At 31.4% G+C, this 6,019-nt stretch overlaps 1 pseudogene across 1 annotated transcript in view; it reads right to left on the bottom strand.

The window, feature by feature from the left end:
* Nucleotides 1-1,996: 1,996 nt before the first annotated feature.
* LOC309647449 (myb/SANT-like DNA-binding domain-containing protein 7 pseudogene) overlaps nt 1,997-6,019 on the bottom strand; it is a 57,502-nt pseudogene continuing 53,479 nt past the window's right edge. The window contains exon 2 of the transcript XR_014268663.1: nt 1,997-6,019. This exon is cut by the window's right edge and continues 27,366 nt beyond it. The product of XR_014268663.1 is annotated as a myb/SANT-like DNA-binding domain-containing protein 7 pseudogene (transcript).

Genomic DNA, 6,019 nt, shown 5'->3' with positions numbered 1-6,019 from the left:
TTTATCATGCTTTTTTCAAGGACACAGAAACTGAATGAAAAAAGATCAAAAACATAGAAATATTTTTCTCAAAGATGTTTATTATTATATGTGAACAAAGGGCAAAATACATGTAAAATCAGAGCTTCCAATAAAAAATAAAGATAAAGATAAAAAATAAAGATAAAAAATAAATCAAGAGCCTTCAATTTTAGCGTTCCAGCCACTGAAGATGTTTGATTTATTCTTTATCTAAATAGAATACACTCCCCTAAATATTTGAGAGACATAATATAATTTTTTAACTGAACACAGCATTTTAATTAAAATATATGTAGTGAAGACAGTATGTACTTATAAAAAGTACAAATATCAGGAGATGATTTTGCTAAACACTTTATTTTTACTTTTAGTATCACTTTTAAAGTTTTAATGCTTTCTTATAAAGGATATGGTTCCTACCTCTTAGAGGAAAAAAAATAAGAAGGAGGGTTTCTGGGACAAAGAACATTTACTCGTTGTGTGTTGTTTAGAAACCATAAATAGCAAATAAGCAGAAAGCTACCCAAAAGTCAGATTTCACTAAAGGAAACACTTGGTATTCTTTACTATATACTCTTGGGTCCACAATGAACCTCTTACAATTAACACTTGCCAAAACTAATTTATTCAGAAAACTGAAGCTCCCAAGGAAACATTTGGTCATCAACAGATTACGCTGACTCTAATATGTTTAGGGAAAGAAAAATATAGCCTGGGGACAGCAGCATGAGCATTGGCTAAACCCACTGGGAGCAGATCTTGAGATATTTCACAGTGGTAGGTGTTTATAATTCTCAGTTAAGTATCTGAAGATTAAAAGGAATTCATAATTTTTTTAGAATTTTTGATGCAAAAATTGTGACAATCAGATTACCTTAAGGTGTATCATATTTGAAAAAGTTGTTGAAAACTAATGAATAAAAATTAGCTAAATATTTTTAAGGAAAAATCATCCAATACATATCATTTTTTGATCTAAATGGCAAAATTCTTGGTATTATTTTTTAAATTTAAGGTCTAGAATCCTATATAATAACTTCAGAGAAACTTAACAGGCATTTAATCTAACTTTATATCTGATTAGGAATCTCTTCTACAATATTTCTTATATTAAATCATATAAACTTTTACTTCAAACTTCTGGTAAAAGATAGCTAAATTATTTTAGAAGCTGCTACTTTTTATTAATTTGAAATCTGCCTTGCTGACTCACTATAATTATTTTCTCTGGATTTATATATAGACTAAGTTTCTTACTAAAAATTTTATAGTTTTAAATAATTGATATAACTTTATAATCTGGCCCCCAAATCTTCTCCTTTCAAATGAAATATCAATTACCCTTCTCCTGGCACACTGATTTCAGTTACTTCATAATTCTCTCCAGCTCCCCTTAACATTTCTCTAGTTTGTACGTTTTACTCTTAAAGTGTTCTCCTAAAAAGGAACATAGCAGAACGCAGTAGAAATGTTAATAGTTTTGCTCTAAAAATAATAGCTGAGTGTTTCTCAACATACTGTTCTACAAGGTTGTGTTCCACAAGTGATTTTTGGATGTGTTTCAGGGAAAAGTGTTCTATTATTAAATATACATGGGATGTACTGCATTAACAGGTTTCTATAAAACAGAACTTATAAAAAACTATTAATTACTTAGGGGTATCTAAGTAATCAAAGTCATAAAACAATAGGTGGAATAGTGGTTACCAGGGACTGTGGGGGGAGGGGGAAAAAAGAGGTTGTTTAATGTGTATAGAGTTTCAGTTTGCAAGATGAAAAAATAGTGGAGATCTGTTTCACAACAGTATGAATATACTTAACATTACTGAACAGTACACTTAAAAATGGTAAAGACAGTAAATTTTGTATTGTGTGTTTTTTACCATAATAAAAAAAAATATTCTATAGCACAATGTTACTTACAAATCTTCATATATATATGGTTTGAATCATTGCCCAAACAAATTTGATCATATTTATTATTTTGTTTTCTTTGTTTTTTTTTTTTTTTTTTTTGAGGTACATATATTTATACCTTAGAGCAATATAACACACAAGATATTTTGATGAAATATTTCTGGGTCTTTATTGAAAATTAAGATTGTAAGATGTTAAATGTATCTTTGTGAGAGTCAAATTCCTGTCTTTCTAACTTATCATTCCTTCATGGAAAGATGATTTTTAACTTAGTTCTTTACTTAAGAGCCCATTTAGGTTTGTGCTATCCGGAAGATATGAGAACCTGCCTACTATAACTTCCTCCAAATATTTAGTAATACACATTTAATAGTATCTAGATAAAAAGAGAATTTTGTGCATCTTGCTCAAGACTTTTTCCTTGATGGCTTTTATTTTATAAAATAACATTATGTTGTTCCCCTTTTTCAAAATACTTAAATCCACTTTCATTCAGACTATATTAGTCCATATATACTAACAGGTTATAAGAATGACTATGTCAAATGCAGTGTTAAAGTCACAGCATGTCATATTCAGACCATCTTTTGCTCTGTCTATTGGCCAATTATAAAATAAATATGATTCACTTTGCTGGTTTTCTTAATAATCACAATTAAATCCAAAATTGCCCAAATCTTATTGTCCATATCTTTGTAAATTCTTTAAAAGCTAATAAACAATTCCAGAATTCTTATTATAATATTTGTAAATAAAACCTCAATTTCTTGGGGAGAAAAATTATAAAAAACAAAAATAAAAACAAATGAATAGAAAATAAATGAATATATCCAATTGAATATCACAAAATAAGATTGACCTATTCAATAAACTTAATTCTACATAAAGCCATAGCACTAGTATGGCATAGCACTAGCACTTTTATATTGTCAATATGTGCTCAAAGTTTGTAATATCCCTGATACAGAAACATTTAAATTTGCAATGTTATTACAAACCTTCTTATATCTCAGGCATCACCTGACTCAAAATATGATTTAAATATATATTAACACAGTAAGATTAAAAATATTACACAGAGCCAATTTATTCAGAAGATATTATTGTGAAGTTTTATTTTTAATGTAAATGTTTTATCATTTATTTCACTTGCATAAATAATGAATTTACATTGTCTTTTTAGACATAAGTCCATAGAACCCACCTTGTATTTAAACAGACTTATGAAAACTAGGAAATATATAATATCAATTCATGTTCTTTCAAAACAGTTATTAAAATGTGTAATGGGGTCTTATTTATGCATAAAATCTTATCCTTTCTTTTTTGCTTTTTGTGTATTGGAATAAAAATTAAATTTTATATTTGCCTTTTAATAGAGTTTTTAAAAACTCTATCAGAATCCATTACTATGGTGTTTTATTTTCTTGTACAGAGTTTTCCTTCTATAGTTCTTCCCTGGAATATTTGCAGCTTCTGCAATTTTGTTTTGGTTATTTCTAATTTTTAGTAAAAGGGAACAATTCTCTATCTATAGGGAAGATTGCATCTATCCTAATGAAAAATGCTCTTTCCCTCATTATATTAGCATCCAGGTCTGAACTGGGAAAATTATAAACTTAGGCTGATTTCTGATTATGGCTGCTAGTCCTTAAGTGTTGTGTTTACTCTTACCAACCTCAACAAACAGAGGACAATCACAATAAGTAAATAAGACTGTATCCACAATCTTGTGGTCCATTCAATTTATGAGACATGGAAACAGATATTTGAAAAGTGGAGAATTGTTGTTTTGCAAACGTCCATTTAAAAATGGGCCCAACTTGTGCAGGCAGGTGAATGTGGAAAACTCTGTTACAAAACAGCAACACAATCTCCCTCTTTCACTGATAAAAATTTGAAATGGAATAGTATAGAACATTCAATTTTATTATATTTTCTGTAAATATTAATTATATATTCAGATTCATGCAATTTGGTAGGAAGTAATAAATTTATAACATAATTATTAATCACTTTGACTTATAAGGGACAAGTTTTTCAGCTGTTGTGCTCTGTTGGTAGAGCTGATATAGTTTCCCTCTTGCTGTTCACCTGTAATGGCAGCAATTTAATACACCAGACTCCTCCCACCTCCACCCACCAATGCTTAACATTATTCCTCAGTTTTCCTTAGTTACCTTTATTAAACAAGGCTGGATTTCTTTTCCATTTTTGCTCCACATGCTTGAAGCATTGCTGACCTTCACTTCTACTGCACAAGATACTTGTAAAATTAATCAATCTGTCAATCCATAAATATTCATTAAATGATTGTTCTGTTTTTAGAACTCTTCTAAAAATATAATTTAAAGCACCCTGCTTTATCAATAATCATTAAGAATAATCATTATGTAAAAGACACAGCTGAAACCATTAGGTGTCATTTTGGGGGGCTCCTAGGAGCCGGGTCCTTTATGTCTCAGCACAGAAAGAATTCAGCTAGAGGCAAAGTGATAGATAAGAAGTGATTTATTAAAATAGGATACTTGTGAGGCTTATAAGCAGGCAGGCAAGCATTGCACTGCCCCAAATACTTAGTGGGTTACGTTTTTATAATCAAAGGAAGAGAGGGGAGGGAGAGAAGACCTTCTTTGTCTTTCTTGAGTAGACATCATGCTTTCATAATCTGTTCCTCCTCCAGGTTGGGTATTTTGTCCCTAAATGGTCAGGCTGGGACTGTCATGGCACTTTGGAAAAATTATCTCAGGTCTCAGTGCAATGAGGGTCTTTCACTTTGAAATGTCACCTTTCCGTAAATGATTGTTTTTATATGTGCACAGAGCATGCCCTGGAGGTCATTAACTTGATGACACCACTGGGCAGGTTGTAGGTCTTATTCTCCACTATTGTTTTATTGTTTTTAGCGCATTGTGCAAAGAACATGTCCTAGGGGTCAAAGAACATGTTTTGGGGGTCATTAACTTATTGAGCTCATTGAGCAGGATGTAGGTCTCATGCCACCATTGTTTTATCGTTTTGGGCCATGTCTCGTGCTTCTGTTGCATGATTTTGTTGTTAATCAAGTTGGCTTGATTTTGTTGTTAAGCAAGCCAATCTGGCCTTGATGCTAAGCGACTTGTTCTGCTTTATGAGTCAAGCAAGCCTACATTGTTTCAGGATTTTCCCATTAATTTCTTGAGTGATCATTAATCTTAGTGTGGTCTCCCATACCCCCTAAAATTCCCTCTCTATCTACAATCCCCTAATGGGGTTTCTAAGCTGACTATTTGATTATCCTACTCAATCCCTATCACAGCTAAGCACCTTTTGTTACCAGTGGGCATGTCCCAAAACATAACTGAGAAAATCACTGTTATTTGCATTTTTTGAGATCCCTGTTGAAAAAAGCCTAATTTTTCCTTTACCTAACAACTAAATTCAAATGAATATTTGTAGCAAGACAGAGTGGAAGTGATTAATTGTTTAATTGAATAAGGTGAAATCAGAGTATAAATCACAATTAAATGCAGGTAGCTTCTGTTATATATATATATATGTATATACACTATTAATAATTAAGCATAGAACATGGCAAGGAAAATGTCAGTTCCTTAAGGTCTGAACTCATAAATTGGCCTGGTGTCACCAATGCTTTATTCTACTGCTTACAAGGTCCAGATTCAAGGGGCAAGAGCATAAACCTCATTCTCCATGAGCTGGGCATGAAAAAAAAAGGGGGGGCAGTCCATGTTTTAAAACTTCCACTTTAATTTTGTCATCAACAAATATCTCTTGACAACCACAATAAATTCTAATATAGTAGTGACTATCTTTATCCTCAAATATATTATAAAAGATACTGTTGAGACACTCTCCAATCAAATAGGGATAGATCCCCAATAATCAGGTAAGTGACACATGATTTTTCTTGCTTAGACATATACTTTGTCAGTGGATGAATGCTAACCCAAAATAAATTAATCAGATTATCTTCTAGAAATTTGGGATTGGGTCTGAGAGACAGTCAATTATCCTTGAAAATGGATTGATTTCAGATTATGTAAACTCAGGGATTTTGCAGAAACTATTTCAGGCTATG

The sequence above is a fragment of the Balaenoptera physalus genome, assembly GCF_965194825.1.
Source record: "Balaenoptera physalus genome assembly, chromosome: 18".
Taxonomy (NCBI): domain Eukaryota; kingdom Metazoa; phylum Chordata; class Mammalia; order Artiodactyla; family Balaenopteridae; genus Balaenoptera; species Balaenoptera physalus.
Note: the sequence above shows the minus strand (reverse complement) of the source record. Positions and strands in the feature narration are given on the sequence as shown.